This window comes from Vanellus vanellus (assembly GCF_965231255.1).
Source record: "Vanellus vanellus genome assembly, chromosome: 2".
Classification (NCBI taxonomy): Eukaryota; Metazoa; Chordata; class Aves; order Charadriiformes; family Charadriidae; genus Vanellus; species Vanellus vanellus.
This window is the reverse complement of record NC_138906.1, coordinates 69,264,945-69,290,057: the sequence shown is the minus strand read 5'-3', so window position 1 is coordinate 69,290,057 and position 25,113 is coordinate 69,264,945.

Sequence of the window (25,113 nt, the reverse complement as noted above, 5' to 3'; positions counted from 1 at the left end):
GAAGGGAAGGGAAGGGAAGGGAAGGGAAGGGAAGGGAAGGGAAGGGAAGGGAAGGGAAGGGAAAGGGAAGGGAAGGGAAGGAGGAAGGGAAGGGAAGGGAAGGGAAGGGAAGGGAAGGGAAGGGAAGGGAAGGGAAGGGAAGGTTGCCTTAATTTGGAAGCCTCTTCCAGGAAGACAAAGCAATCCAATTTAATTCTTCATGTACAGCCAGGATTTTATGCTAACCAAGCTCTTACTTCAAAGCTGGCCCCTCTCTGAGCAGGGGTCTGGGCCTGCTGATCTTGGGAGTTCCCCCCAACCCTGAGTGTTCAGTAATGCTGTGATTTTGAGCACCAAAAGTGAAATCTCTGTGCCATTCACCCCTGATGTCAATGAAGCTGGACTCTTACCCTGAAAGAGTGCTGATTGTATTAAGTCTTGGCCAACAGAGGAAAAGCAATTTAGATGTGAAAGGCTCTATATGTTCCAGATTTGAATTTGATGGATGTCAGCTACGGTAGCTTGTTTGCCATGTTAGAGCCATTGAGCCCTGTGAAATAGATGGATGATGTATATACCTACTTCCCACTGAACAGAAGTCCTTACCAAACAGCACTCATTTAGAAATTGGTTGGTAACTCACCAGCAGAGCCAAGGATTTGAGTTGTCATAGTGACATGGTGGCCTTGCATTTCTTCCTACTACGTGCAAGTGTAAAGAATGCTTTAAAGAACTAGACTATCGCTGTTACGGATTTCACTCGCCTCCAGGCCAGGCAGGCGAGCAGGCTGGAGCTGGCTATGTCTGTTCAGTGCATGAAGAGGGAGGCTTGGTCTCTAGAACTGTAAGTCTGGTGCTGTCACGAGCATCAAATCCATAGAAGTGGGAGAGAAAAAGGCTGCTGGAAGAGATCCGTCATTCTCCAGAAGGGCCGCTGGCTTGGACTGGAAAACCCTAGCAAAGGCAGAACATATAAATCTGCAGATGTGAAAAGCTATGGAACAGCTCTAAACCTATGATGAATTAGAGACTTGGTGGATGCCAGAATCTCTGAAAAGTTACTTGCAAATGCTAAATTTCACTATCCCTCTCTCACTAAGTGGTTGGTTTTGTATTGTGCCTTCTCTAAGACGATCACGGGTTGTAGCTATCCAGAATAGTTTGTTTCCCTGAAGTTATTTAATTCCAATTCTTTCTCCTCAATCACACTCAGAAGAGACTTTGCTGAGGGAGGACTAGCAAAACTCTGGAAAACAGATCTGAACAGCTGTATCTCATCACTTTGTGAAAGATTAGGAAGGGATGAAACTTCAGGCTTTTGGCTGAAGTTGGCCAAAGTAAATACAAAGTGGAATCTTTAGGGGTTACAATGAAACTAAAAGTAACAAACAAGAAAAGCCATCAAATATATTCAAATCACAGGTTGCCCGGGATATTTTCCTTTCCTAAGCTTGATTGGGTTAAGCCAGACCGTCATCTCTTTTTTTGGCAAATAGGGTCCTTTATTTCATCAGTAGTCCTGACATCAGTGGGATTATTTACATAAAAAATTATTCTTTAATGTGAGTGAAAGTATTACAATCTAGTCCTATGTTTGGATGTTATATCCCCATTTATTTTTCTTGTCTATTTAGACTTGGAGCTCCCTGGAAAAGAGTGACCCCTTCATATGTACAAAAGTACAATTGATTGTGATCCCCCCACAATCATATGTCACTATACTAAAGAGCTTAAATGTCAAAAGGAAACATTTTGACCTTTGTAAGAATATTCATTTTTATATAATTTCCTCTGAATTTAGACAAAATGGATACATTCCCATGAAATATTTTAATTGTGCCCAAATTAGTCTTTCCAATTTGGCTAGCTCCACTCTAAAGAGGCTTGCTGAACACAAAGTCACTGCAAATAAGCAGAACTGTGGGTCTGATGTTTCTTACTGACCTTTCTGTCTTAAATTAAAGGTTGTTCCATGTTATATTTGTTGGAGTTTCTACATGGTATTCACTTTAAGACAGAGTGAATTTATGTAATATAGCAAAAGGTGGCATGTGCATGGATCCGTGTTAAGAGGCAAAACAGTAAGTGGCATAGGCCCATGACAAGTTCATTTTGAAAAGGAGTGGGAGAGATTGTGGGGAAAAGGTTAAGCTATGGAAAATATCTCTTCAGCTGAGATCACAGGGAGCTTGCCCAGGGTTTTGAGGGAATTTCTATACTCCAAATTACTTTCAATGCTGAAGCTCAATCAGTGGGAGTAGCCTCCCGTCAGTGTTTTGGCTGGACAGATGTACCTGGAGCTCTGAGGTGCCACAGCCCTTGGCTACCACCATTCTCAGCTATGGTTTGCAAGCGCTGCTGTGGACCAGCTAGAGGAAACGTAGGCCACCTCAAGTAGGTCTCTTCTGTGTTTCTGTGATTAGCCTTTAACAAGGTGTCAAGGGCAGCCCCAGTGCAACCATCTGAGGGGTTGAGCACTGCAAAGGGTGGAGCACCATTAGCTTTCTCCAGTGAGTCTTGACTTGGAACAGCCTGGTGACCTTTGCTTTCTGCAGCACCCACATGCTGTGAGAATAAGCACTGCTTTGGCAAAGGGAAACATCTCTAATCGGGCTAGTGAGACAACCTAGGTGCTACTCATTTTGGGAAATGTATGCAAATTTTTAAGTTGGCACTGTTCTCAGATTGATAGGAGCATGAAAACTCAGACCAGTAATTTAATCAAAAGCTTTACTGTTGATGGTGGGCAGGACAACATTAGGGTTTTTTTTTTCAGTAAAACTGTAGTCAGTAGTAAGTGGCTGGGTTTAGAATATTTTTTTTTTAATGTGTTTTTGTGTTGTTATATACATGCCTCTTTACAGTACAGTTCTTTCTTGCACAACAAATTTTCCTGAAGTACTTGTTCACCACCACTTTTACATTGCTGCTACGTTCCTCCTAGAGGAGTGATGAATGCATTTGCTGAGGACTATTAATTTCTTCACAGAATCATAAAATCATTTGAGTTGGAAGGGACCTTTAAAGGTCATCTAGTCCAACCTCCCTGCAATGAGCAGGAACATCTTCAACTAGCCCTGTCCAACCTGGCCTTGAATGTTTCAAGGGATGGGGCATCTACCACCTCTGTGGGAAGCCTGTTCCAGTGTTTCACCACCCTCATTGTAAAAAATGTCTTCCTTATATCTAGTCTGAATCTACCGTCCTTAAGTTTAAAACCATTACCCGTCGTCCTATTGCTACACTCCCTGATAAACAGTCCCTCCCCATCTTTCCTGTTAGGCCCCCCTTTGAGTACTGGAAGGCTACAATAAGGTCTCCCTGGAGCCTTCTCTTCTCCAGGCTGAACAACCCCAACTCTCTCAGCCTGTCCTCATAGCAGAGGTGCTCCAGCCCTCTGATCATCTTCATAGTCCTCCTCTGGACCCACTCCAACAGGTCCATGTCTTTCACATGCTGAGGACTCCAGAGCTGGACACAGTACTCCAAGTGGGGTCTCAGGAGAGCGGAGTAGAGGGGGAGAATCACCGCCCTTGACCTGCTGGCCCAGGTGCAGCCCAGGATATAGTTGGCTTTCTGGGCTGTGAGCTCACATTGCTGCTCATGTTCAGCTTTTCATCCACCAGTACCCCCAAGTCCTTCTCCACAGGGCTGCTCTCAAGACCTTCATTTCGAGACTCTATTGACACCGGGGCTTGCTCCGACCCAGGTGCACTTGGCCTTGTTGAACCTCATGAGGTTCTTGTCTTGTTGAATTGCAGTACCTACAGCTATTCCCATCCTCCTTGTACTTGCGTGTTCCCTTTGTTAGGCATGTGTGCTTGAGTTATGATCACCTTGCTGCATGCTGGCTATTATGAAGCTGCTGTTAACTGATTCTCTGAGAAATGCCATCAGATGGATCTCTCCTTATCTTATGTTTCATTTTTAAAACTACACAGCGAAAATGAAAACAAAGTGTGTTCTTTTTACTATTCAAATTTGATCACACTGCTTGGGAACAATGCATGTCAGCTCCAGGCTTAAAGTGCTAAATAACATTGTTTCATAAACACACAGCTATTTTGTCCAAACAAACTGCTTCATCAAAATGTTGAAACACGTATTGTACCACTGGGACAGTTCTGCCATAGACAGTTTTATTCCTCTCTCTTTTCTTACATGTGCTTTAGGAAAAGAAAAGCAACAATATAATCACTTTTATTTTTATTACTCAAATATTTGTTCTGCAGCCTGGAGAAGAGAAATAGTTATTATACATTATGTAAATTATATCTTTAAAGAAAGCAGCCTTACAGACAGCACTACATTAACCCTTCAGCAACACCTAGCACCTCGTTCTTCTTTGGCTGTTGACAAACAAGGCCAATTAACATCAGGAAGATAATTAACTACAGCTCCAGGTAGTATTTGCATCCAGTCTATTGCTGTTTGGAAGCTGTCTCTTCTCCTTACCTCCTTGCAGCTTGAAGGTGCTAATTTTAACACCTACAAAGTATGGAGTTTGGATTTGGTTGAGAAGAGAGTGAGACTGCTTTTTTTCTTATTATTAAAACATTAGATGAATAATTATAACAGTGAAGTGACTTAAACCTTCTGCTAGATTTTTCCCCCAAATCATTTGCACGTTTTGGGATGTTTTTTTTAATTCCTTATCTTCTATATGGCAAATTATTCTTTTTGAATGTCTTGTACTTAGAGCGAGAACACTTTGGGGACAGACTTAACTGGTGGTCCAAAACCAGGGTAATTATGTTTGTTGCCAAGGAAAGAAGAATATTACTCCTGGAGACACAGCAGGCATTTTATTAAATGATTGTACCAGCTGGAAACAGATTATTGCCTTTATTTTAAAGTACCATTTAGAAGTCTAATGCTTTTATTTCAATGGGAAACAAATTTTTAGGAAGATTACAGCTCACGTGTTCTTGTGATTTTTACTAGAGCATGCTAGGTTCATATAATTATCCATGCTATGTTCATATAATTATCCATGATAGTGTTAGTTGCCTTGGTTTTGATGAGGCTGTTATTACCTGCAAGTCAAAAGTTGATCCTACTGTTATTTCCCTTCTGTCTGATACCCCAACTAATTTTGGAGTGAGGAAGAGCGTATGCAGCAGGTGGGCTGTGTTTCTAATAATTAGTTTTCTTAAACATGTTATAAAGAGCCTTGCCAAGAAAATATCATTGTAGCATTTTGAGCCCAGCTGGCACTGTATTGGAGCCTGGAGAGGGGAGGAGGGAACAGCAGACTGAGCCATGTTCATCTGTGGAGTCTTTCAGCCAAATTCACCTGTAGGTGAGTTTGGCTCTCCCTGTGCTCTAGCAAATATTTTCACCTGGGATTTTGTGGAAGGAAACAAAGGTGGTTCTTGTGCACAACTTGCACTGTGAATGTGCACATTCACTTTTCCCTCCGAATGAAGTGCCCAGGACACTATCAAACGTAGTTTCAGTTGAACAAGGAGCTCTTGAGGTTGAGAGGAACTGTACAGCTCGGTTCTCTGGCTCAATTGCTGGGGCGTATGGGCACCCAGAGCGAGAACATGCTGATGGACGACAAAGTCTGAACAAAGGCTCTCTAAGCCTTCCTTTCCCAGCTTTCCAAGCCAGAAATTGATAAGAGATGGTTAAGAGCAATAGCAGTAGGGGTGCAATATGGGGCTGTGCTTTGGCAGTGAGTCTGATTTCACAGTCTCTAGATCAAAAATTCCTCAGCCACATAATGTAGAGTGCTGACACGGTATGAACTCACACCAGCACTTCAAATCTGTTCCAAAACGTTGAGGGGTTAGTATTTCGACTGCTTGCCTTACTATCAGATCAAGTCATTGTCTGTCTTCCTGCAGCAAGCATAAACTCCATGTGCCTCGGCTAATCAAATGGAAATATGACCTTGGGCCCGTTCCTGAACTGAATTAAATTTGTATTGCTGAATTAAATTTGTAAGGCAGTGCACTGGCTGGGCAGTGCCAGTGTGAGTGTTCTCCTCCCTTCTGCTCGAGAAATGGGAAAGCAGCAAGGCTGGAGTGGTTTTCCTTAGCACTTTTCCAAAGATTGCTGAACTGTTTTGTCTGGACAACTGAAATAAATTCAGTTTTATGAAACATGGAAAAGTTCAGAAGGGTTACATGCGTTTGAAAAGAGCCAAGTAATCTTATCAGCCCTGTGTCCTATATAACAAGTCAGTCCCAGGATATATATTGCTCTTCAGGTAGCCATGATTAGCAGATGGGTGGTATGGCACTCAGCTTATTTTAAAACTTCATGCTAAGTAAACTCTGCAATACAAGTGAACTTCTTTTCTCCGAATTAAATGTGAGTATTTGGTGGGAAAAATAATCTGGTTTTTAAGGCTTTTAGACTTTTCTTGGTGTTTGTTGAAGAAATCAAATTAAGGACCTCTTCTACCTCTTTGTGACATTGCTTTGATGGGAGCTCAATGTAGAAAATGCTAATATCCCCAGTAAAAGCACCTCTTTTATACCTGACGTGCCATGTGTCTAAGACACATATAATTTCTGTAGCATAGTGCTATAGTCTCTTGACAGCCTCGGAAAAAAAGAATGGATGTTGCCCTTTCCTACCCAGTAAGGTAATGCTGAAAATGTTGCCAGGACGCAGCCACCTACCTCAAACTATTGCTAGAGGCACTTTAGCAGCAAGGCCCATTTGTGCAGTAAAAGCTCTGTGATGAATTTAATACACATGAAGCACTGTCTTCCCCAGGGAAAGCAGAAATAGGATCAGAGAAGATAATCAGGGAGTCTGAAGGCTTCAGGAGGACAAACAGGTGTTATCTGTGCCGTGTTGCCTCCCACTTTGCATCTTAGTCTGGAGGATACATTATTTTCTTCTTTGACATTCAGGACTTTTGCTCCAGGAAGAATTTTTTTTTCTTTTTTGGTGAAGTCTGAGTCCTGATGCATGAGCTAAAAGCCATCTGTGTGCGTTTTTGTTTTTTTTTTTTTTTCTTTTTGGGTGTTACTGTTCCAACTGACTCTCTGCAGTCCATGGTTACCAAAAGGCTAAACAAGAAAGTAAAAAAAATGAAAATACCCTTTGGGGAAAGGAACATGCAGTCAGTCACCTCAAGGTCATTTAAAGTACAATGGCCTTATGCACTGGTGCAGGTTGAACTGATTTGTTTCATTAATCAAAACCCATACTCTGTTTGCAAAGAATAATTGACATTAGCAGAGCTATGTTACTTGGGAATCCAATATTAACCTCCCTGTTTAATTATATTGACTTTTAAAGTCAGAAAATAAGCCTTTGCTTATTCAGTAGCAACAGTGTCTCTTTTATTAACAGAGCAAACCTTTTGTCATGCTATATAGGACAAATTTCTTATTTTTAGCAATGAAATAAATACCAAGTTATTGTGACTGTGATGTGGTAGGGGATAATGTCAGATTCTGAAATGGAGCTGCACTCTGAGGAGATCCTTGTGCACATTAGTGGGAGGAACCAGAAAGAAAATTTTAAACATTAGAACAACATTTTCCAAAAAAAAGGGTTTTTTTTGGGGGGGGGAGGTGAGGAAGAGCAGAAAAAGAGAGGGTTCAGGATAGGGAGGATATGTTGGGAAGAGGAATGCATTAAGTACTGGCTAAAAATGGAAAACTGAAGGCAAGAGAGAGGGTTGTATTGATATGTATTTAAAGGAAATTAGGGATGATGAAGTTTTTCTCTGTTAAGATAAATGCAAAAGTAGTTGATTATGATCTAACAATTGCATGTTGTGGCTGCTGCTTATCCTGCAGATTTGTTACTACCAGTGCTCTCCCCAGGCATCTGTACTTACCAGTGTTTCTGCAAATGCGCAAGTAGCAGCTCGCTGGATGAGCTTTGTGGTTTCTTTGCTCAATGCCTAGTATAATGTGGCTTTGATCTATGAGGCGTCCATAAATAACGCTGCAACCCACATGGCTGTGATGTCCTAGTCCACTCTTTCTGTCTTCCTGATGCTAAATATTATCTGTCCCCTGTGGGAATCCTGGTGAAGTCAATGGATGCACAAAGGTATTGCTCAGTTTAACTAAGATGGCGAAAGCATCTTTTCCTAAATTTCATTCTTAATTGAAGACATCTTCTACAGCAGGAGTGCCCGGTTTGTGTCCTAGGTGATCACTCTGGCCTACTAGGGTAATTTATTCCTCCCCTTCTTTCCATAGTCTGATTAAACATATAGTTTCAGTGAAAGTGAGTGTGGGAATGTATTTGGCAGACAATGGACATGTATTGAACTAGCCATGTGAGGGGGTAGACTGACTGTAAACCTCATCCTTGAAGTGCCCTTGAGGAGAGAAAAACAAGAACAACAACGGTTGCTTCACAGCAAAATGAAGAAGCATGCCAAGAAGAGCCGGACCCCGAGTCAGATAAACAAAATCTTGAAGAACTAATCAGCTAATGCGTGGGCACCTCGTGCAGAGGACTATTAACCAATCAGCTAATGCATGGACACCTCGTGCATGCGTGTAGAGATAGAGAAATTGTATTTAAGGGACAGCAAAATACCAATAAAGTGGTTTCTGTATGATTCACATTGAATCATGTGGAGTCCAGAGTTTCTCTCCTCAAGTGAGCACCTTTCTCTAACCACCATCCTCCTCCTGGTGACTCCTTCCCTCACTGCTTGAGGGACATTCAGCCAGTCATGCTGGGCTTAGGAAAGGTCCCAGCTGAAAGGAGGCGATTCATGTTCCCCATGTAGGTCTCAGGAGCAACTGCGAAGGTGGTGGCTAAAAGAAAGAGCACAAATTGCTCTTTTGCTTACAGCAGCTGAGTCCTTCCCCTTGTTCTTGGGCAACTTCTGGGTAAGGAGCTGGCTGCCCTACAGTTTCCACACGTATGTACTTGTTGGGCTTTCCGACCAAGGCTGGTGACCTGGTGGATGTTCAGAAAAGCCACAGCAGGCAGGTACAAGGGTTTCATCATGGCATGGGAAAAGAGTTGTGGCTCTGTCCTTCTCCATGTTCTCATTGGAAGTAAGGGACCTGCCTAGAATTAAACAGCTCAGTACTACTGTCCTACAGGGATAGTCGTTTTGGCATGATAATTGGCCTGAGAAGTTAGGTTGCTGAGAGAATCTTCTAGCAGGAGAGCTGGCCCAAACGAGTAGGATAGCGGTGTCTCTTCTGCACAGCACTGTATAAACAGAGTGGCACACAGCCACGCTCTGACACAACTTGCTGTCTGCTTAGTCAAGGAGTCCCACAACAAAGGAATTACTTTTGGCCCCTCTAACTCTGTTAAAATTTCTATTGGTTCCATTTCCCGTTTTCAGCTGCCCATCTTGCCACGATCCCCCGATTTTTAATTTTCCTGAATAAACACACCCTTTCAAGTGGAGTTTGCTTGTCTGCTCTTTGACCCAGCTGTTTTTTATTAAGTTTTGTAATTTGCATTTTTGGAATTTGAATTAAATAATTCTTAACTACTACCTGGTACGTTTTGGTTCTCCTCTTCACAGACTGTATCAGCCAGGGAAAGCAATGCTCGCTCTTTCTAAATGTAGCAGTTGCGTTGCCCTGACAGAACCCATTTTCACTGAAAGTGCTAATAATATCTTGCTTTTCCTGCTACTGCTCTGCATTTTTCCAGTACTGCAGACATTTTTACTGAAAGCTTAACCAACATCTCCTCCTCTGTTTGCTGTGTCAGGTCAGGGTGCCACCAATAATTTCAGTGTAGCTTTGGCATTTTTCCAGTATTAGCTGCCTGTTCACTTCAGGATTCAGCCTGAGCACCTCTGCATTGTTGACCTCTGAAGCTATTGATTTCTGTAGCTGGAATACATTCAAGTTGCTGAAGGAAAAATCTGCTTTCCCTTATCAGCAAAAAATGTTTGGTCCTTCTGTAAGCTGCATTTTTAATTTGGGGGTTTACTGCAGGAAAATGTTGTAAACAGTGTTTGTTTCTTAATAGCACCTTCTTTATTATTTGCTATCCGGATACTTAATAAAAAGTAAATATCGAGATCTTTTTTTTACAGACGATAAACTTAGGCACAAATCGGTTCATCCAGTGGCAGAGTTCAGCGAGGTTTTACAGAACCTCCAGATTTTCATCCTTCTCCACATCAGATAGATGCATTCCTCACATCTGGGGGGATAATCAGGGGCATCTGGAAAAGCTTGTGCAAAAGAGCAATGTGTTCACCCTCCCTCCCACCCTACCCTAAATGGAAGAGGACATACTTCTCCAGGCAGTACTAACTATGAAGAAAAGTGCCTCTTTCTTTGGGAACACAGGAGTTCTTTGTTGCCAAACTGCAGTTGTTCTTGTGTTCTAGCCTTTTCTCTTCTTTCTAACTTTTAATGGTATCTAGGCAGTGAGTGCTGTTTCCCATGCTTGGAAAATATAATTAAAGACACCTGTACATCATAGACAGTATAGAATCACTTCCATAATTCTTCGCATATTATGGATTGTTGATGAATTCTCAGCAGTGATTTGGCTCAGGAGGAGCAAAATGTTTCTGATTTCACTGGCCTTCTCATTTGCACCAAGTCAGCTTCACACTGCTCTGTTAAAAGAGGCCTTACATTAACAGCAAAATTTGTTTACTACCACTGCTAAATTTCTCAATTATGTGGTTTTGTGGGGCAGCTTCAATGGCTGTGGTCTCAGAAGTCTGAGAAAAATGGGCAGCTGCTGATCTTGCAGTTGTATGTTTGTCTGTATACCTGTAGGATGAAGGGCAATGTTATTTCTTGAAGTATTCCCATCAGCTGAAACACAAAGTTTGCTTTTATGAAAACTGCAAATAGGAAATCTAAATGTGTATTTTAGTCTTCAAAAAAATACTTATTGCTGCCAAACAAAGCTATAAATTTTATTTTGTCTAAACCAAATGAAACATTGAGTCTTTCCAACATGAGACATTATGCTTTTTAATTCTCTTCTGAGACTTGAAGGCTCATACAACTAGTTTAATTCCTCCCTCTGGAGCTTGTTATCCATCAGGTAAATAGATTGATACAAACTGCTATTTCCTGATCCTGGTCTTGACTAGTTTTCTTTCTTAATTAACTAAATCTTTCTTTTATTATGTTTCGTTTATTTTTTCTTACTCTACCCATCTTTCCCATAGAAAATATCTCTTTTTGATCAAGAAATAGTATTAGTTTTGTGATGTAAAGACTAACTAATTATTTTCATAATTATTAAACAAAGTGAGTGCGTGTGTGTGTATGTGTGAAGGTGAGGAGTGAGAGTCTTATTTTCTGTCAAGTGCCTTGTGTCTTATTTGTGGCCTTGCATGCTTTTTTTTAATATACTTTATCATCAGGTGCTTCTTGCAGGTTCAGATGGAGAGACTGTGTCTATTGTAGTTGTGCCAGCTTCCCTGCTAAATGTTTGGCAGGGAAAGGTGTAAAACCCTATTCATGAACAGTGAAAATCAAGACCTAAAAGCAAATTCCCCTAGTGACCAGATTTTACATTTCCTTCCCATCCCACTGCTTTTCTCTCATCATGAAGTCTGACTTCCTCAGCAAAATTCTTTTTGCTGAAGAAGTAGAGTTTCATTGTAGAGAAAATGGTATTTTTTAAAGTTTTCCTACCAAATAAGTTGCTTGATATTGTCAAGCACTGAATGGGTAACTTGGAAATCAGAAAAACAAGTCAGGCATTAGTCTCCACACAGTCACCTCAGGTTTATTTATCTACCCTGGTTGGTGCAGCTCTGCCCTTCCAGGTCTTCGGTTCATTGCTATAGAGACAGAGCAGGAACCCTGTCCTCTATAAGCTGATTTTTTTAAAGTTTTTTTTCACCTGAGAGTATGTTTACAGACATCCACACAGACACACAGAATTTACATTTTTCTTCCCATGAATCTCTGCTCACTCTCTCCGGCAACTGTGAAAGCTCTTTGCTGCTCCTTTCCTTGCTCTTAATTCATATTCGAGTGTCTGACTTCCAGGTGTCATCCCTTTGCTTGGTGTTGACAATACGGTCTTACTTTTGGAATCGCTGCTTATGAAAGATCAACACGAAGGTTTTTGTTCCAGTGGCATAACACTTCCTCCCATTCACGATGAAAATCGCATTGCTTTTTCAAGAGGTCCGCGTGTATGCAACTAAAAAGGTGAGGACTACATACAAGGTGTACCTTTCAACAGTCAACAAAATGGGGCATTACAATCAGTCCCAACACCCTGAGTTTTAAGAAATTATTTCCTGCTGAACTGATTGGGAATCTGCAGAGAATAACTTTGCTCCAGTGTCCCACCCAGATTTTCAGACAGACTAAAGAAGATTCCCTTGATCAATGTGCCACACTTCATGGCAAGTTCAACGGAGTGGTGGATGCTCTTGACACCACAGACAAGAGAATTTTCTATGCCATACATGCTCAGGTATTTGCAGAATGGGGTTCAGCTCAGTAAATCTTTTTATGTATTTTTTTTCACCATGAACTGTGCTTTTGCTATACTGTCAGCAAGGTGGCTGATGTTTCAGCAACGAGACGAGCAATAAGGAGCCATTGGCATCAGTGCCGAGTTTGGCACTGGTTGAGGCTGAGACTGACATCAGTGATTTACAGCCCTTTTTGAAATAAATTTGTCACCAGATGCCAAAACCAATCACTAGCGCTGCTTCAAGTGTCAGATTCTGGTTCTTTGATACGTATTTTTGTACTGGAGTTGCTGATCTGTTTTGCTTAGTTTTGTTTTAAAATAAACCATTTTCTGGTATGTGGAAATAGAACACTATATGTATTCGATCTCTTTGGCCAAAATCAGCTGGAATTGCTATGTGTTGTTTCTTACCAGCACAAAACAAAAAAAAAAGAGCTAAACAAGGACATAGTTGTAAACAATAAAGAAATCAAAAGGTTTGGCAGCTGAGTGGGGACCTGTATGTCAACATGAATGAACACTTGTAAAGGTAGTGCTTTTATAAAATCCAATCCTTCTTTTTTTTTTTAATAAAACCTAACCAGCTAATAAAATCTAAGCAATGTGGCTATGCAAAACTACTCCAAATTAGCATGCTTCCCCCTGTTTCTAAAATTGAGTGTAAATGGGAGTTGCTATTTTTAGGTTTAATTTTAAAAATAAATAGGTTTCTCTTTAAAAAATGTTTTGCATCTCTTGCATTGGTGACATTCTCTAATTTTTGTGAACTACCTAATCTACCATATGATACAGGCCACTTGAGGTAGGAATATAGTATAATCTCTAGAGGTTTAGCTGAACCCTGGTAAGAAACAGTATTGCCAAAATCTAACAAAAATATGTTTAGACCAATTGCCTCATGATGGCTATGGCTAGGATACAAGGATTCCTGATACCCAAAAGGATTATTCACTCTCGGCTTCCCCACATACTGTACAAGAAAAAGGGAACTATAAATCTTACCTTGCAAAACTCAGTCAGGGTTTGATACCTCAAACTTGCCAAATTTGTCTTACTATGAAGCAGCCGTTTCATACACTAAAGAGTAAAAATTAAGTTTTTGAACATAGAGGTGAGGGATATAGGGCAAAAAGAAGGATTGACAGTGGAGGTTGTTCCAGTACATGTAGCTCTGAAGGGGCAGTTAATTCCCTGGGGTGCGGTGGGAAGAATTGCCAGTTCTTTTCAGCAGGCTGTGTCTGATCAATATTCAGATTAAACCACCCCTACAAGGAGAAGCAAAGACTTCCCTCGTTTTGGGGGGCTGCAGTGTGCGTGTCATCCACCATACACATTGTCATCGGCTTGTATGGTTTTAGGGCAGCAGGGTGCACTAGCTTGGATTTATTTGCTTTGGAGCTAAGTATGCTTTAGCAGCTCACAGGGAAATAAGCAGTGGGTCCAGATATAATACAGGTCTTGTGCCTGCCAGCTCTGCTCTCCCCAGAGCGTGGGCCCAGATGTCACGTGGCCACCTCCTTCAACGGGAACAAGTCAAGCCATCTTTGAATCTGGTGTTTTCTTCCTGCAATTGTTTATTTCCAAAGATACCGCTTACAAGACATGTAAACTGGAGGGAATTACACTAGCAAACTGAGAAATCCATATAGTTAGCAGTGCTGTGGTTGGCTGGTTTGTGTTCTTGGCTTACAGCGTAGTGATATTCAAACTGTCAGCCACATCTAAGTTGGATTTAAATGCAAGTGACTCCAAACTGGCATCTAAAATTTAATTAAATCACCGTGACAGCTCCTGTATTTGCATTCTGAGGCTTGTGAGTAAAATACGTTTAATGCTATATATTATTACAGAATAATGACATTTCTGGGGACAGTTTCCCAGTGGAAGATAAACAACAAAGATACAAATGTAATGATGCCTCATTCTGAAATGCAAAGCAGGTGCTGTATCCAGCAGAAAATTAAGCTAATCATTAAACTAATTTGATGTTTTAAATTCGGAGTAAAGGCTATGCATTGGGCAGATTTAATGCAGTTTGAAAGATAGTGTAAATTATTAATAACATAACTGGGCTGAATATGTCTATCCATTCATTCATCCTGAACGTGGGAGACTTCCTCCTAAATATTTAACAATAGTTATAACAACTGGCTTATTTTTTTCCTTTCCAGCCTGTAGGAGGAATAACTTCATTCATTTGTGTCAGTTTTATTTGCATATAGAAACGTGTTCACGGGAATCTAAGCTGGAGAAATACATGTCAGTCAGTGCTGTGGCTGAAGTTTGGTGTTGGTCACAGTACTAATAGATAACACAAGGCAAGCCCAGAGCCTGTCTAGGCTCTGTCTGCTGCATGTCCTATGTTTGGTGATGTTTGGTTTTTTTTTATAGTGAAGCACAGATGTTGTGGGAGTCCATGGCCATGCAGTGATGGTCCTTCATATGGACCTGGCACAAAATATCAGTGTAGAAACCCCGATTCCATTATAGTGGTGGAGAGCAGAGAGAAGGGAGCTCACAAGGTAAGCGGTTGTGGGTCCTCGAGGTACATGGCTTCATATAATAAGCCAGATCCTAAGTAGAGAAGAGTGTGGGTAAAACTGCCTCCCTACCACTTTTGGCATGCCCATTCCTGCTTGTGACTAGGGCAGGCTCAGCTCTCTCGGTTCACGGGAGCATCCACCAGAGTCTTTATTTGGTAGCACAAGGTTGGCAGAATTATTAAAGTATTCTTACACTAACATAGGAGTCAGGAGCTGTTACTAAGCCTCTTACACCTTCTGGACTTCCTGGCAAAGCAGGGTGAAAGATGCTCGGTGCACTGCAATGCAGCAATAAAACCTGGAGTTCACAGATGAGTGAAATGTGTTAGGGTGTGATTGGCAAGCTGAGGATCCATGTCTTACAGAAATTCCTAAACTGAAGGGAGAATGTGGTCCCATTTTCTTTCTTCCTTGTAATTTTCATTTTAATTCACTCTGTTCTTCTAACCAAAGAGTACTATCTACCCAAGTAGTCTTTTACTTGGCAAATAATTCTGTGTATTCAGTATTCTGCAGAAAATTATTATTTCTTGTTGATCCCCATACTCGCTTCTTCTTTTTTTGCAGCATCGGGATTGTCATCCACCTGCTGTCCTCCACTTGATTTTGAGGGTCTCGATCTCTGCTTTCCCCATCTTGCATGTATGTATTTCATTCTTTGTAAACTATTCCCAGAATAAACTATTCTGATTGCTGTGGTATTTTGAAGTCTAATATCTCAGGAATATACCCAGATGGATGGTAGAAAAAAATTAAGTGAACAGGCCAAAGAATCTGCTAAGAGACAAGGTGAGAGAAAGATCAATTGAGAAGTGATCCTGTTGGTTCAGTGTACACGGGCTGAAGCACTGAATCTTTGCTGTCATGTCTAAATGCAATTGACTTTTCTTCTACCATCACTGATTTTTATATAATCCTCTATCTTTCTGACCTCAGACTGTATGAAGAGGACCTTTCAAATTTACAGACTTCAAGAATATACAAGTTCAAGAATATACCAAGCTTCTCAGCTTTTTACATCATCATATGGGAAGCTGCATTTGTCATAATGTTCCAGGACCCTGTAAAGCTAAAGTCACTGTATTTCATCACGGCATCATTAAGACAGGTTGATCATGTTGGCTTTTGTCAGGTAAAAACTGTGAAAAACTCTGCTTTGGCTCTTAGGGTGTTTTTAGCCAGTCGGTCACGATATTCCTTTCTTTCCATGCATAAAATAGTTTGTGCCTCTTTAGGTGCAGAGGTCATTTTGCACACTGGGTGTAGCTCCTAAAATGAGCCAGAGAGGAGGGGATATGAGCATGGGGGAACAGCTTCAGGAACTGTTAGGGAACCACTCCCAGCTAGTTAAAAAATTATTTCCATGTGAGCTAATACTATTCCTAAAGCTCTTCGTGGAAACAGAGTTGAGTATTATCAAGCTACATCTGGAAAGGCTCTTTTACTCAGAGTGAATTTTTTATAACATGGCTATTCTAGAAGCAAAGGGGAAGCTCTGGTTAGCTTTCGGGCTAGTTCCCAGAATGCTCTTACAGCTCTCGGGGCTTTTTCCCAGCTCTGCCAGCATCTGAATTGTAAGAACAAACCAAAGATTTAGATACAGTTGTACATGCCTTGTAATTTTTAATGAGTTGTCTGAATAACCGTAGTGAATATATTTCCCGCATGGACAGTTTGTGTTTACGTGCATGTGTTATGCTAAATGTGTTTCATGGAAAGCGTTAGAGTGCTGAATGCACATATACTTCATATAAAACCCTTTCTCAAGTCGCTTGTGATTTCACAGCAATACAGCTTGAACTAGCGCTGAAGAGTTTATGAATATCTGAAGAACAGAGCAAAGATAAATCTGTATCTTTGTTAAAGAGTGTGCGTACGCGTGTATAGTGTATACATGCAAATTGTTGGGCAGAGGCGCTGATTTTGGTAGGGAGCTGAGCACAATCAGCTTTCACTGAAATCACTGACCACCATGAAACATTTTTTAAAACTATGCAACTTTTCCATTCTAAAACTTGTTTTTCTTATATAAGAGCATCTGAAAAGAGGGAAATGACAGGTGAAGAAGCATGTGGGTGTTTTTTTGGCTTGTTGGCGAAAGTATTAATTTTAGAAATATCAGACAAATTAGAATCTGGCTTTTTTGAGTTTTCTGGAGGAACTTCAGAAGGTCTGAGTGAGGTTTATTGTGAGCATTGTTGCCCTTATTCAATCTAATTAAAACATGTACCTTTTTCTCCAGGTCCCTTCGTTCAGTCCCTCTCTAGGTCTCCACATACTGTGGAATTTTCCAGTGCAGACAGGGCTGTTGTTTTGAATGTAAAATAGTCTGGGAAAAACACACCCCGTTTTCAGTGGCTTTTCTCCATGATGAATAAATCCATAGAGGGAACAGGCTTGTGCTTTTCCTTTCCTTACTTTTCTGAAGCATTAAATACAACCTTCAGTGCCAACAGGCAGCCAAAACCCCTGTATCTGGGTAAGTGGGACGCTTAGAAAACAGTTTTGAGAATTGACCCTTTACAAAGGTCTCTTGCCATTTTTGTTGTCTAAATAACTATTTTTTATTGCTCTTATCTTACATCTCTAGTCAGTGAATCTTCCTAAGAACAGTTTATGTGCTAAAGAGCTCATTTGCATATATACATACTGTTAGAGTAGACAGCCGCCAAAATTGGTGCTTCTAGAAACTTTGTAGGTGGCTCTGTAGAAATAACAGAGCAAATATAGCCTGAAGCAGAAATGAGATGCATCATTTTGAGTAGGTGTGAGGCTGAAGTGCTGGATGATTGATCTATAAAATAAGGCCACTACTTCATCTGAAGTTGTGCCCTTGTGCGCTTCTGCCTGAAGTCAATTCAAGCCTATTCAAGCCAATTCAAGTGGCCCACTGGATGTAAAACACAGAGGGGAAGTCATTCTGTGACAAATGTATACTTTCTGAACATGTCAGTAAGTCCTCCATCGTTAGTAAACTGTTTTTAGTTGAATGCTTGGTTAGAAAATGTGGAACACCTGCACTTGGAAAGCACAGGGAAGAGACAAACACATTGCAAGTGCTTGGTTATGTTTTTTTTCCTTGCTATGCATAGTTTGTGGGAATTTGTAGGAAAACTAGAGCAGAGTATTGTCCTTCCTCCCTTCTCCCACAGACTAGAGCCGAAGATTGGGTTTTGCTAACCAGCTGTGATTCTGTACTTTCCTCTGACGCTCTGCCCTGACCCGCGCAGGACTGACTAGCAGCAGGAGGCACTCATCTCACAGGTAGTCCCAGGAGAGAAGCAGACGTATCACGATGTGGGCAAGATCACCCTGCTAGCATCTTCTGGCATTTTTAACAGGTTTCTTAATAGGTCAGGTTGATTGAAGTCTTAAAAACCAACCAAACAAACAAACAACAGCAAAAAAACCCAAACAAACCCCACACAAGTATGATGAGAGGAAAGAGTCTATGTGCTGTGATAAGGGCTGTGATAAGGACTTAAAATACTGTGACAGAGAAATGGCCGATCAAATTTTGTAAGCAGGGGCTTCAAAGGTGGGGGACATCAGGGTAGGGTAGTACCAAAAAGGAGTCCCTAACGTTAACACTAAATTTAATCCTGTCTGAATATTTGGAAACATCAGATTTAATATCTCTTGTTGGCTCTCTGTGTGTGCACATGTTGTAATCTCAGGCCAGCACTTGCTTATAGCAAAGAGCCCATTGCTCACAGATGTCTTTCTGTGCATGAAGAGGTATCGTTTCAGTATGTGCAAACGTGACTTTTGAAGATTCGGCTTTTATAGGCAAATGTCTTCTGAAGATGGGGCCTTTTTTTCTATGATAATCTTAAGAAAAACAGAGAAGGAAACTCAGTTTAGCTATCAGTTGCAGACTTAAAAAATACTCTTTCTACATTGGATGTTTAAGGCCGTCAGTACCACCCCATCACCAAGGCTTATTACTAGAATCTGAACACTACAAACAGAAAATCAAATTACTCCTTCCATACTATTTTTCTGCTTTCTCTTAAGCACCTTTAGTTTTTGGGAATCCTGATATGCAAAGTATAATTCATCATTGATTGTTGTCATGTGTGGGATTTCCTTTTTACCATGTTCTCATCAGTGTCAGGAGTATGGCCTATTTTCTTTCAGTGTGTTCATATAATAAGTCCAATAAAATATGAAGTCTTGTTAAAGTTTTGGTTTTGGAAATAGGGTTTATTTTCTAGACCAAAAAATAAGTGGCTATGCTCTCCTTTCCATGACTGCTTTCTGTAACACTTCCAGGTTTGTGCCATTTAAATCTTTTTAAAATTTGAAGAGAAATCAGAATGAGAAAAATTCTGAGTTATATTTTCTTTCAGCACTCTATTTTTGTACAAACGTTATGCAGCTGTTTAAACTGCCATGAAGAAGTCATGATTTCAAAGGTGGAAGATACCCCAGGAGTTTGGAAGTAGAGAAAACTGTGTGGGTTAATTTTTTTCCGTTTCCTCACAGGAAAGCCTTCTGGAACTGAGGTCCAGACAGAGGACTTTAGTGCAGACAGAAGCTTAGGCAGTAATAGAGTAGACTCTGTGTAAACATTCTGCTCCAGTTAAAACCTCTCAGTAGCACAAGTTGTAGCTGTACCCAGATTCATCACTCAAATTCAGTCCGTGGGCCAGCGTTAGCACTCCAGGGTTACACTGCTTAACATTCAGTTTAGATACAACTCCTTTAGAAAGCCTACTACTGAGCTGTGATTTAGTGCTCAGTATTGTTTCTTACTCTGGGATATGTGATTAAAAGAGAAACACCTTCACTCTCTAACTGATTGGTATAAAGGATAACTCTTTATGGCCAGGAGTGGAATTTTGGAAAAGGAGAGGGGAAAAACAAGGACACATTTAGTTTTCCATTAAGAAACTGTGTAGTCATGATATTCAGAGGGGAAAAGGTAACAGACACAAACTTGAACATAGGAAGTTTGGAACATAGGAAGTTCCATCTTAACACAAGGAGGAACTTCTTTACTTTGAGGGTGGCAGAGCACTGGAACGGGCTGCCCAGAGAGGTGGTGGAGTCTCCCACTCTGGAGACATTCAAAACCCCCCTGGATGCCGTCCTGTGCACCTTGCTGTAGGTGACCCTGCTCGGGCAGGGGGGGTGGACTAGGTGATCTCCAGAGGTCCCTTCCAACCCCGACCATTCTGTGATTCTGTGAAGACACAACCACTTCTGTAAGAAATAAAAATAAGAAAAAAACAACAGCAAAAACTTTGTGTCATGTTTTGTCACAGCTCTGTCAATACCACTTTTGTTGTGATTTGCAAATGCAGACAATGTAGTCATGTAAATGTGCCACTTGTTATGGATCATTTACCTAAAGTGCCTGTGGAGTGGAGGTTCTGCAGACTTCTGGGCTGGTTTTGATGTAACTGGTTTGCATAGATTTTAAGGGGAAGAGATGACATTAAAATAACAGTATATGCAAAATGTGAATATTTGGGGGAAATGGCAAAGTGTGAGTCCGTGGGACAGCAGACTCCTTAGTGGAACTGAGTTATCCCCATCTGTGCAAGCACGTGGTTCACTAGAAGCTATGAGCAATAGTGAGGACAGAGGTTTTTCAGGCTGGTGATGGCAGGTTCAACACATCCAGTGTTCCTGTCAATGTCAGTATTTTTCAGCCTGAGGGAAAATGCAGCCTGATGCAAACTGCGTTAGGGCTGAGGCACTCAAATGGGAAGCATTTTTATAATCAGTCTATTTCCTGGAATGAAAGGAGAAGACCCACTGTGACATGCTGCGATATACGTTGTTAATTGCTTATCGTAACAATTCTGTTTCTTCAGTAAGATCTCTCTTTTCCCTTACCTCCTCTCCCTATGAAATGATCTTGTCAATATGGAGAGAGCAACCCTAAGGAATCTATAATTTAATGAAAAATTGCTGTTGCCATGGCATAGGAGAGTTCTGATTTTATATTGAAAGAATTTCTCAGTCTCATTTGCATTGCCTGACTCTCTAAACAGCTATATCAGCTGTTAGGATTCAAACAATTAAAAATGCTCTATTATTAAGAAGAAATTAAAAGAAGTAATCAGCTTAACACAATTCCAGCTCAAAAACCCCTTCCCTGGCAGCTCACAGGAAAAGCATATTTGTATGCGGTTAACATACAAAATTGGCTTAAGTTAAAATACGCTGGGGCAAGATTAAACCGAAGCAAAGACAGTGATAAAAGAACTAATGTTTTCTTTTCACTGTGAACAATGTGACATTTCATCAGTTGTTGTTGTTGGTATGTCACATGAAAATACTATGCTGAAGCCTACTATGCAGGCTGTTACAACCCCTAAGTGAGACTCTTCAATATATATTTCTTGGCATCTACTGAATTCCCCTGTTTATTTGACTGAAATATTTGTACCAGGCTTGTTCTTGTTCCATCTTCAGTGTTCGAACAAGAGAGAATTTTTCCCCTCTTTTTTTTAATTCCTTGGTTTTGTGGGTGGATGTCATAAAGTTTTATAATCCTGATGAACTGATAGTAACTGGGTTGAACTTAACACAAGAAGAGGCAGATGGTACCTACACCTCCTTTGCAATTCCTAAGACGCCCATTGCCATCATTCAACAGCCTCCGCCGTTATCATCTTGGATGTCTGCAGGATAGATGCTGCAAACTGCACTGCAGCTCACCAGATGATTTTGTGGGACGTGGGGTGGTGCAATCTGTTGTACAACCATCAAGGGCATTGGCCAGCTTTCATGCCCCAGGTTAAAAAAAGCCTAAAACCATAAAAGTTTGGCTCCTGCCCCTTTAGATATCCTGAGCCAAACTTCAGGGAAGTGCAGCTCAGGAGTAAGAGTTTGGATTTCCATTTTATTTCTGTCGCTAAAGATTTTAGCTCAGTGTACCAGGCACAGGCAAGAGATCCAGGCCTACCTGGGATGCCCAACTTCAACACTGAAAGTCACGCAGGCTCTCTGCCCTACCTTGTGTGCTTTCTTTGGTGTCCTTTCTCCCTGCTTTCCAGTACGCTGGTAATATTTTTGTCTTTTCATCCCCTTTCCCTTTCCAGGATATCCATTTCACTGTATATTTGACCCTCAATCGTTTTCACGTCTGTGGTTGAAATTTACCTCTAGAAGAAAGTCTGAGCACCAGCTTGGGCACCAAGCACTTCCAGGCACTCCTGAACTTTAAGAGAAGCTAGTCATGCCTGCGCTTTGTGGTCTGGGGCTGTCCTGAATGACATCATTGACCCTGGTTTGATGATTTCACTCCTGCGTGGGTGAACCTCCAAACCACTGTTTTGAAAATGAAGCTCATTTTTCTCAGAAGGAGGCTTTTCACCCTTAGCACATGGCATACCACATAGAGTCCATATACCAGCCTTGACATGGATTTCCTGTTTGGTCCAACAGAAGCATAAATTATTCCTGGATTAGCATATATGGACAGCTACAACTAGTAAGTGCATGCATGCATGTGTCACGTATGTATCTTTTATAGGCATCTGCCAGAGATGAGCGTCAGTTTGGATTTTTGGTGCTGGTTAGAGAATTGAGACTTCCCTAGGGAATCAATTCCTTAGTGAAAGAAGTCTTTTTGTAGAAGGCATTTTAAGTGGGATTATTGCTGTCCTTTGTAACGCTGATGAAATCCTCCCAGGAATTAGGTGACAATGTTTGGCAGTAAGAACACCCAAGTTGTGTCCAAGAGCTAAACTGGCTTTTGATCTCTCATAATTATCTTCTGAGACCCCTTCCTTGGGGGCCTGCAAGAAGGCTGCAGAGGGACTTTTTACAAGGCCGTGTAGTGATAGGACAAGGAGTAATGGCGTCATACTGGAAGAAGGTAGATTTAGAATAGATATCAGGAAAAAAATTTTCACTATGAGGGTGGTGAGGCACTGGAACAAATTGCCTAGGGAAGTTGTGGGAGTGTTCAAGGCCAGGTTGGATGGGGCTTTGAGCAACCTGGCCTAGTGGAAGGTGTCCCTGCCCATGGGCAGGGGGGGTGGAACTATATGATCTTTAAGGTCCCTTCCAATCCAAACCATTCTATGATTCTATGATTTTTGGTTGCCTCTGCAAAACCAGATTTAACTTTATGTTCTGTCTCCAAAGTCCTTCCTAACTTCTGCTATATGAGTAAATACAATTATTTTACATAGGTAAATATCACCCTTTCATAAGAACAAATAAAAGCCGACTGTTTTGAGTGTCTGACCCTCCTTTTAGTCTTTTTCCATTTCTCAGTGAAGCAAACAAAACCATGTGAATCTGAAATACTCATGCGAGGGGAGAAAGAGGGAAAGGCTGTTGCTTCTTTTTTTTTGGATCAATGAGTATGCCCAGAGACACTGAGCAGAAAGAGGCTCCCATTGTGCACAAGCTGCAGAAACATGTGAAAAAGCAGTCTGTTCTTTTAATATATTACTGTAATAAATATGTGTATATATTTGGTAAGTCTATAATATGCTGCTGCAAAATTGTTGTTTGTCTCCCAGTAGCCTTCCAGAAAATGTGTTAGTACATTTGCGTCTCTTGTGCACATTGCTCAAGCTTAGAGCTGTTGCCTTGTTAAGTAGAGGAACATGAGGGTGAGTTTAGATTTGTTTGGGAAGCTGACTCTGATGTGTCTTCCTCCTGTTTGTCTGGTATCACTTCTTGCTGACAGTGTTCTGCAAGGGAATTTCCCTTAGGAAGTAAGTTTTTTATTGGACTAGAGCTTCTCTGAAGTATGTATACAGGAAAATAACAGCGGTAATGTCATGCAGGAAAAAACAACTCCTTAAGAGCTCCAGCAGGCCTCCCTAAATATTGTCACATATTATATAATGCAGGGAATAATAAAAATAACTAGTGATTATAGACACACATTTTTTGTAAAAAAAGCCAGTATTATATTTGAACAAAAGACCCTTGCATACAATGTCAATTTTGTATATGTACCTTTTATATGAGAGCACCGAATTTCATAACTGTGTAATCCAGAAATATGGTAATCAGCTGCTTAAATATGTAAATAACAAAAAGCTATTGATAACATGGCAAGCAATGTTCAAATACTATATGAAAAGTAGCAGAAAATCTGCAGGAAATGTATAATTATACAACTTGTTAAGCCTTTGTATTTTGCATTGACGAGACATCATCTTGTGTATATATATGTTTGCAAACGAAATCAGATGTTCGTCATTTAATGCTTCATTTGCTAATTATAATGTGGGATCCAATACAGCAATAAGCATCTACAGTGAATAGACGCTGACTGTAGCTCAAGAGTAAGCTTTTGCCCTGTTTGAATCTCACTTCTAGGTGAACATGATCCCTTTTTTCTTTATTCTGTCTCCAAAACTTTTGACTCCCCTTTACAACTCCAGCTGTTGGCCCAGCAGTCATTCTTAAGTCATGTAGCTTAGTTCTGAAAATTATCCCATTAGGAGCGTCAGGCTCTATCATAGCTGTTAAGCCACAGCCTCTTTTAGTGGGATGTTGAGGGTCATGTCGGAAGGGTACATCGGATCTCCGGCTTCAGATTTTGACTGATAGGGACAGGCAATAAGGAGAGAAATCTCCCTCTCAGCTTCTATCTTTGCTTGTAGATTAGCTCCATTCAAAACTTTTGGACTCCCATCTACTTCCTTGGGCTGTCTATGCCTTTTCTCCGTACTTCCTCTGAAGGTCTGTTCCCTCTGCCATCCTTAATGCTGTATTTCAGCCCCTGACTTTAGAAAGGTCAGCAACCAAGATTGTTAGATTGTTGTTTATCCTGTTAGCAGGCATGCAAAGAGAAGGAAACATTCGTGTTCTCATTCTCTTACCTCCTAGAAAGTCCGTTTAAAGTGATATTTGTAACGTGGGAATGCTACACTTTTTTTTCTTCTTTCCCCAAGTCGTCTGTCATTTCCTCGCTAACCTTTTAATGTAACAAGCCTAGAGATTTTTATTGTTGTTTTCAGTGGGGACGCTCCAGTGCTCCTGGAAATGGAGGTACCGCTGTTAATCAGAATGCGATTCTGAACAATTATCCGCACTTCCAGATTCCTGGACTGCTGTGGAGGATTTGGTTCAACTTGTGCCTTTGTAAGCAAAAGTCCAGTTACTTTAGCTGGACAATCCAATGCAGGGGGGAGAGTAGAGCGAGCTTCTGGTTATTTTATTAACATGCTCTCAGTTTAGGTCCTCAGGAAACCTCCAACCAGTATATATTTCAAGATGTCTCTGTCCA